The following is a 9,504-nucleotide window of genomic DNA, read 5'->3' on the forward strand; positions in this document are numbered from 1 at the left end:
GAGAGAGACACAAAGAGAGACAGAGAGAGACACAGAGAGAGACACAGAGAGAGACAGAGAGAGACAGACAGAGACAGAGAGAGACACAGAGAGAGAGAAAGAGATAGAGACAGAGAGAGACAGAGAGAGAGACAGAGAGAGACTCAGAGAGATAGAGATAGAGACAGAGAGAGACGGGGAGAGACACTGGGAGAAACAGAGAGAGATAGAGAGAGAGACAGAGAGAGACAGAAATAGAGATAGAGAGAGACAGAGAGACAGAGACAAAGAGAATGACTGAGAAATACATAGAGAGACACAGAGAGACAGACAGAGAGAGACAAAGAGAGAAACAGAGAGAAAGAAAGAGACAGAGAGAGACAAAGAGAGATACAGAGAGGGACACAGAGATAGACAGAGGGAGAGACGGAGAAAGAGAAAGAGAGAGACAGAGAGAGAGACAGAGACAGAAAAGAGACAGAGAGAGAGACAGAGACAGACAGAGAGAGACAGATAGTGAGACAAAGAGAGATGAGAGAGACAGAGAGAGACAGAGAGAGACAGAGAGAGACAGAGAGAGACAGAGAGAGAGACAGAGAGCGACAAAGAAAGAAACAGAGATAGACGGAGAGAGACAGAGAGAGAGACAGAGAGAGACAGAGAGACACAGAGAGAGACAGAGAGAGACACAGAGAGAGACAGAGAGAGATACAAGAGAGAGAGACAGAGAGAGACAGAGAGAGAGAGACAGAGAGAGACCGAGAGAGACTGAGAGAGAGACAGAGAGAGACAGAGATAGTCAGCGAGAGACAGAGATAGACAGAGAGAGAGACATAGATACAGAAAAGAGACAAAGAGAAAGAGACAAAGAGAGACAGAGAAAGAGAAGAGAGACAGAGAGAGAGATGTAGAGAGACAGAGAGAGACAGAGAGAGAGACAGATATAGAGACAGAGAGAGACAGAGAAAGACACAGAGAGAAACACAGAGAGACAGAGAGAGACAGAGTAAGAGACAGAGAGAGACACAGAGATGACAGAGACATACAGAGAGAGACAAAGAGAGTAGAGAGAGACAGAGAGAGACAGAGAGAAACAGAGAGAGACAGAGAGAGAGAGACACAGAGAGAGAGACACAGAGAGAGAAAGAAAGAGACAGATAGAGACAGAGTGAGACAAAGAAAGACACAGAGAGAGACTGAGAGATATATAGAGAGAGACAGAAAGAGACAGAAACAGACAGAGAGACAGAGAGAAACAGAGAGATACAGAGAGAGACAGAGAGAGACACAGAGAGAGACATGGAGAGACACAGAGAGACACAGAGAGAGACAGAGAGAGACAGAGACAGACAGAGAGAGACACAGAGAGAGACATGGAGAGACACAGAGAGACACAGAGAGAGACAGAGAGAGACAGAGACAGACAGAGAGAGACAGTGAGAGACAGAGAGACACAAAGAGAGACAGAGAGAGACACAGAGAGAGACACAGAGAGAGACAGAGAGAAACAGACAGAGACAGAAAGAGACACAGAGAGAGAGACAGAGATAGAGACAGAGAGAGACAGAGAGAGAGACAGATAGAGACTCAGAGAGATAGAGATAGAGACAGAGAGAGACAGGGAGAGACACTGGGAGAAACAGAGAGAGACAGAGAGAGAGACAGAGACAAAGAGAATGACTGAGAAATACAGAGAGAGACACAGAGAGAGAGACAGAGAGAGACAGAAAAGAGACAGAGAGAGAGACAGAGACAGACAGAGAGAGACAGAGAGAGACAGATAGTGAGACAAAGAGAGATGAGAGAGACAGAGAGAGAAAAAGAGAGACAGAGAGACAGACAGAGAGCAACAAAGAAAGAAACAGAGATAGACGGAGTGAGACAGAGAGAGACAGAGAGAGACAGAGAGAGAGACAGAGAGAGACAGAGAGAGACAGAGAGACAAAGAGAGACAGAGATAGACAAAGATAGAGAGAGAGACACAGAGAGAGACAGAGAGAGACAGAGAGAGACACAGAGAGAGACAGAGAGAGAGACAGATAGAGACAGAGACAGACAGAGAGAGACAGAGAGAGACAGAGAGAGACAGAGAGAGATACAGAAAGAGACAGAGAGAGAGACAGAGAGAGACAGAGAGACAGAGATAGACAAAGATAGAGAGAGAGACACAGAGAGACACAGAGAGAGACAGAGAGAGACAGAGAGAGACACAGAGAGAGACAGAGAGAGAGACAGATAGAGACAGAGACAGACAGAGAGAGACAGAGAGAGACAGAGAGAGACAGAGAGAGATACAGAAAGAGACAGAGAGAGAGACAGAGAGAGACAGAGAGACAAAGAGAGACAGAGATAGACAAAGATAGAGAGAGAGACACAGAGAGAGACAGAGAGAGACAGAGAGAGACACAAAGAGAGACAGAGAGAGAGACAGATACAGACAGAGACAGACAGAGAGAGACAGAGAGAGACAGAGAGAGAGACAGACAGAGACAGAGAGAGACAGAGAGAGATACAGAGAGAGACACAGAGAGAGACAGAGGGAGAGACAGAGAAAGAGAAAGAGAGAGACAGAGAGAGAAACAGAGAGAGAGACAGAGAGAGACAGAAAAGTGACAGAGAGAGAGACAGAGAGAGAAACACAGAGACACAGAGAGACAGAGAGAGACAGAGAGAGACAAGAGAGACAGAGAGAGACAGAGAGAGACAGAGAGAGACACAGAGAGCAAAAGAGAGAGACAGAGAGTTACACAAAAAGAGCATAGAGATACAGAGAGACAAAGAGAGAAGAGAGACAGAGAGAGACACAGAGAGAAACAGAGAGAGACAGAGAGAGTGAGACAGAGAGAGACACAAAGAGAGACAGAGAAAGAAAGAGTGAGACAGAGAAAGACAGAGAAGGACAGATTGAGAGAAAGAAAAGGAGACAGACACAGAGAGAGAGAGAGACAGAGACAGAGTGAGAGAGACTGAGAGAGACAGAGAGATACTGAGAGAGACAAAGAGAGACAGAGAGAGACAGAAAAGAGACAAAGGGAGAGAGACAGAGAAAGACAGAGAGAGACAGAGAGACAAAGAGAGAGACAGAGAGATAGAGACAGAGACAGAGACAGAGAGAGACAGAGAGAGAGACAGAGAGGGACTGAGAGAGAGACAGGGAGAGACAGAGGGAGACAGATAAAGAGACAGAGAGAGACAGAGAGAGAGACAGAGAAAGAGACAGAGAGAGACAGAGAGAGAGACAGAGAGAGACACAGAGAGAGACACAGAGAGAGAAAGATAGAGAGACAGAGCAAGAGAAAGAGAGAGACAGAGAGAGAGACAGAGACAAAGAGAATGACTGAGAAATACAGATAGAGACACAGAGAGAGAGACAGAGAGAGACAAAGAGAGAAACAGAGAGAAAGACAGAGACAGAGAGAGACAGAGAGAGATACAGAGAGAGACACAGAGATAGACAGAGGGAGAGACAGAGAAAGAGAAAGAGAGAGACAGAGAGAGACAGAGAGAGACAGAAAAGAGACAGAGAGAGATAGAGAGAGACAGAGAGAGACAGATAGAGAGACAGAGAGAGACACAGAGAGAGACAGAGAGAGAGACAGAGAGAGATGCGAGAGACAGAGAGAGACAGAGAGAGACAGAAAGAGAAGGGAGAAAGAGACACAGAGAGAGACAGAGAGAGACAGAGAGAGTAAGAGATAGAGACAGAGAGAGACAGAGAGAGAGACAGAGAGACCCAAAGAAAGAAACAGAGAAAAATGGAGAGAGACAGAGAGAGAGACAGAGAGAGACACATAGAGACACAGAGAGAGACAGAGAGAGACACAGAGAGAGACAGAGAGAGAGATACAGAGAGACAGAGAGAGAAGAGAGACAGAGAGAGACAGAGAGAAATAGAGAGAGAAAGAGATAGACAGAGATAGAGAGAAAGAGACACAGAGAGAGACAGAGAGAGAGACAGAGACAAAGAGAATGACTGAGAAATACAGAGAGAGGGACAGAGAGAGACAGAAAAGAGACAGAGAGAGAGACAGAGACAGACAGAGAGAGACAGAGAGAGACAGATAGTGAGACAAAGAGAGATGAGAGAGACAGAGAGAGACAGAGAGAGACAGAGAGAGACAGAGAGAGAAAGAGAGAGACAGAGAGAGAGACAGAGAGCAACAAAGAAAGAAACAGAGATAGACGGAGAGAGACAGAGAGAGAGACAGAGAGAGACAGAGAGAGAGACAGAGAGAGACAGAGAGACAAAGAGAGACAGAGATAGACAAAGATAGAGAGAGAGACACACAGAGAGACAGAGAGAGACAGAGAAAGACACAGAGAGAGACAGAGAGAGAGACAGATAGAGACAGAGACAGATAGAGAGAGACAGAGAGAGAGACAGACAGAGAGAGACAGAGAGAGATACAGAGAGAGACAGAGAGAGAGACAGAGAGACAAAGAGAGACAGAGAGAGAGACAGATACAGACAGAGAGAGACAGAGAGAGACAGAGAGAGACAGAGAGAGAGACAGACAGAGACAGAGAGAGACAGAGAGAGACAAGAGAGATAGAGAGAGACAGAGAGAGACAGAGAGAGACACAGAGAGCAAAAGAGAGAGACAGAGAGTTACACAAAAAGAGCATAGAGATACAGAGAGACAAAGAGAGAAGAGAGACAGAGAGAGACACAGAGAGAAACAGAGACAGAGAGAGTGAGACAGAGAGAGACACAAAGAGAGACAGAGAAAGAAAGAGTGAGACAGAGAAAGACAGAGAAGGACAGATTGAGAGAAAGAAAAGGAGACAGACACAGAGAGAGAGAGAGACAGAGACAGAGTGAGAGAGACTGAGAGAGACAGAGAGATACTGAGAGAGACAAAGAGAGACAGAGAGAGACAGAAAAGAGACAAAGGGAGAGAGACAGAGAAAGACAGAGAGAGACAGAGAGACAAAGAGAGAGACAGAGAGATAGAGACAGAGACAGAGACAGAGAGAGACAGAGAGAGAGACAGAGAGGGACTGAGAGAGAGACAGGGAGAGACAGAGGGAGACAGATAAAGAGACAGAGAGAGACAGAGAGAGAGACAGAGAAAGAGACAGAGAGAGACAGAGAGAGAGACAGAGAGAGAGACAGAGAGAGACACAGAGAGAGAAAGATAGAGAGACAGAGCAAGAGAAAGAGAGAGACAGAGAGAGAGACAGAGACAAAGAGAATGACTGAGAAATACAGATAGAGACACAGAGAGAGAGACAGAGAGAGACAAAGAGAGAAACAGAGAGAAAGACAGAGACAGAGAGAGACAGAGAGAGATACAGAGAGAGACACAGAGATAGACAGAGGGAGAGACAGAGAAAGAGAAAGAGAGAGACAGAGAGAGACAGAGAGAGACAGAAAAGAGACAGAGAGAGATAGAGAGAGACAGAGAGAGACAGATAGAGAGACAGAGAGAGACACAGAGAGAGACAGAGAGAGAGACAGAGAGAGATGCGAGAGACAGAGAGAGACAGAGAGAGACAGAAAGAGAGAGAGAAAGAGACACAGAGAGAGACAGAGAGAGACACAGAGAGAGACAGAGAGAGAGATACAGAGAGACAGAGAGAGAAGAGAGACAGAGAGAGACAGAGAGAAATAGAGAGAGAAAGAGATAGACAGAGATAGAGAGAAAGAGACACAGAGAGAGACAGAGAGAGAGACAGAGACAAAGAGAATGACTGAGAAATACAGAGAGAGGGACAGAGAGAGACAGAAAAGAGACAGAGAGAGAGACAGAGACAGACAGAGAGAGACAGAGAGAGACAGATAGTGAGACAAAGAGAGATGAGAGAGACAGAGAGAGACAGAGAGAGACAGAGAGAGAAAGAGAGAGACAGAGAGAGAGACAGAGAGCAACAAAGAAAGAAACAGAGATAGACGGAGAGAGACAGAGAGAGAGACAGAGAGAGACAGAGAGAGAGACAGAGAGAGACAGAGAGACAAAGAGAGACAGAGATAGACAAAGATAGAGAGAGAGACACACAGAGAGACAGAGAGAGACAGAGAAAGACACAGAGAGAGACAGAGAGAGAGACAGATAGAGACAGAGACAGATAGAGAGAGACAGAGAGAGAGACAGACAGAGAGAGACAGAGAGAGATACAGAGAGAGACAGAGAGAGAGACAGAGAGACAAAGAGAGACAGAGAGAGAGACAGATACAGACAGAGACAGACAGAGAGAGACAGAGAGAGACAGAGAGAGGGACAGACAGAGACAGAGAGAGACAGAGAGAGATACAGAGAGAGACACAGAGAGAGACAGAGGGAGAGACAGAGAAAGTGAAAGAGAGAGACAGAGAGAGAAACAGAGAGAGAGACAGAGAGAGACAGAAAAGAGACACAGAGAGAGACAGAGAGAGAGACAGATAGAGACAAAGAGAGAAACAGAGAGAGAGATAGAGAGAGACAGAAAGAGACAGAGAGAGAGAGAGAGACAGAGAGAGAGACCAAGAGAGACAGAAAAGAGACAGAGAGAAGTAAACAGAGAGAGACAGAGAGAGACAGATAGATTCACAGAGAGTGACAGAGAGAGAGAGAGACAGAGAGACGAGAGAGAAAGAGAGAGACAAAGAGAGACACATAGAGAGATAGAGAGAGACAGAGAGAGACAGAGAGAGAGAGACAGAGAGAGAGACAGAGAGACACTGAGAGAGACAGAGAGAGACAGAGATAGACAGAGATAGAGAGAAAGACACACAGAGAGATAGAGAGAGACAGAGAGACACAGAGAGAGAGAGAGACAGAGAGAGACACAGAGAGAGACAGAGAGAGAGACAGATAGAGACAAAGAGAGAATCAGAGAGAGAGATAGAGAGAGACAGAAAGAGACAGAGAGAGAGAGAGACAGAGAGAGAGACCAAGAGAGACAGAAAAGAGACAGAGAGAAGTAAACAGAGAGAGACAGAGAGAGACAGATAGATTCACAGAGAGTGACAGAGAGAGAGAGAGACAGAGAGAGACGAGAGAGAAAGAGAGAGACAAAGAGAGACACATAGAGAGATAGAGAGAGACAGAGAGAGACAGAGAGAGACAGAGTGAGAGAGAAAGAGAGAGAGACAGAGAGATAGAGAGAGAGACAGAGAGAGAGAAGGGAGAGATAGAAGGAGAGAGAGAGAAAGAGAGAGAGATAGAGACAGAGAGAAACAGAGAGAGAGACAGAGAGAGAAACAGAGAGAGACAGAGAGAGAGACAGAGAGAGACATAGAGAGAGACAGAGAGTGACAGAGACAGAGTTAGAGAGACTGAGAGAGACAGAGAGCGAGTCCGAGAGAGACATACAGAGAGAGACATAGAGAGACAGAGAGAGACACAGAGAGAGACAGAGAGAGAGACAGATAGAGACAAAGAATGAAACAGAGAGAGAGACAGAAAGAGACAGAGAGAGAGACAGAGAGAGACAGAAAAGAGACAGAGAGAGAGACAGAGAGAGACAGAGAGAGACAGAGAGATTCACAGAGAGTGACAGAGAGAGAGAGAGACAGGGAGAGATGAGAGAGACAGATAGAGACAGAGACAGAGTTAGAGAGACTGAGAGAGACAGAGAGCGAGACCGAGAGAGACATACAGAGAGAGACAGAGAGAGACACAGAAAGAGACAGAGAGAGAGACAGGGAGAGACAAAGAAAGAAACAGAGATAGATGGAGAGAGACAGAGAGTGAGACAGAAAGAGACACAGAGAGAAACAGAGAGAGACAGAGAGAGTGAGACAGAGAGAGACACAAAGAGAGACAGAGAAAGAAAGAGAGAGACAGAGAAAGATGGAGAAGGACAGATAGTGAGAAAGAAAAGGAGACAGACACAGAGAGAGAGAGAGAGACAGAGACAGAGTGAGAGAGACTGAGAGAGACAGAGAGATACTGAGAGAGACAAAGAGAGACAGAGAGAAACAGAAAAGAGTCAAAGGGAGAGAGACAGAGAAAGACAGAGAGAGACAAAGAGAGAGACAGAGAGAGAGAGAGACAGAGACAGAGACAGAGACAGAGACAGAGAGAGACAGAGAGAGAAACAGAGAGAGACAGAGAGAGACACAGAGAGAGACAGAGATAGAGAGAGACACAGAGAGATACAGAGAGAGACAGAGAGAGACACAGAGAGAGACTGAGAGAGACAGAGAGAGACATAGAGAGACAGAGAGAGACAGAGATAGAGACAGAGAGAGACAGAGAGAGACACAGAGAGAGACAGAGAGAGACAGAGAGAGACTAAGATAGAGACAGAGAGAGAGACAGAGAGAGACAAAGAGAGAGACAGAGAGAGAGACTGACAGAGAAAGAGAGAGACAGAGAGAGAGAAAGAGAGAGACAGAGAGAGTCATAGAGAGAGAGAGACAGAGAGAGAGACTGAGAGAGACAGAGAGAGACAGAGAGAGACACAGAGAAAGACAGAGAGAGACAGAGAGAGCCAGAGAGAGACAGAGCGAGAGATAGAGAGAGACAGAGAGAAACACAGAGAGAGGCAGAGAGAGACAGAGAGAGACAGAGAGAGACAGAGAGAGACAGAGATAGAGAAAGAGATAGACAGAGAGAGAGACAGAGAGAGACACACAGAGAGACAGAGAGAGACAGAGAAGACTGAGAGAGACAGAGATAGAGACTGAGAGAGTCAGAGAGATACAGAGAGGGAGGGAGACAGAGATAGACAAAGAGAGACAGAGAGAGACAGAGAGAGAGACACACGAAACAGATAGAGACTTAGAAAGACACAGAGAGAGACAGTGAGAGACAGAGATAGACACAGAGAGAGACTGAGAGAGACAGAGAGAGACAGAGAGAGACAGAGATAGAGACAGAGAGAGACAGAGAGAGAGACAGAGAGAGACATAGAGAGACAGAGAGAGACAGAGATAGAGACCGAGAGAGACAGAGAGAGACAGAGAGAGACACACAGAGAGACAGAGAGAGACAGAGAGAGACTGAGAGAGACAGAGATAGAGACTGAGAGAGACAGAGAGATACAGAGAGGGAGGGAGACATAGAGAGACAAAGAGAGACAGAGAGAGAGACACATGAAACAGATAAAGACATAGAGAGACACAGAGAGAGACAGAGAGAGACAGGAGATAAACAGGGAGAGACAGAGTTAGAGACAGAGAGAGACCGAGAGAGAAAATGAGAGACAGAGAGAGACAGAGAAAGACACAGAGAGAGACAGAGAGAGACAGAGAGAGACACAGAGAGAGACACAGTGAGAGACAGAGACATAGAGAGACAGAGATAGAGAGACAGAGACTCAAAGAGACTCATAGAGATACACAGAGAGACACAGAGAGAGACAGAGACAGAGTGAATGAGAATGAGACATACAGAGAGAGAAACAGAGAGTTACAGAGACATACAGAGAGAGAGACATAGAGAGACAGAGAGAGACACAGAGAGAGACAAACAAAGACAGAGAGAGAGACAGACAGAGAGACAGAGATACAGAGACAGAGACACAGAGAAACACATAGAGAGACACAGAGAGAGACAGAGACAAAGAGAGAGACAGAGACAGAGTGAGAGAGACAGA

The sequence above is a fragment of the Mus caroli genome, unplaced genomic scaffold (assembly GCF_978045245.1).
Source record: "Mus caroli unplaced genomic scaffold, Mus_caroli_1 scaffold_21, whole genome shotgun sequence".
Classification (NCBI taxonomy): Eukaryota; Metazoa; Chordata; class Mammalia; order Rodentia; family Muridae; genus Mus; species Mus caroli.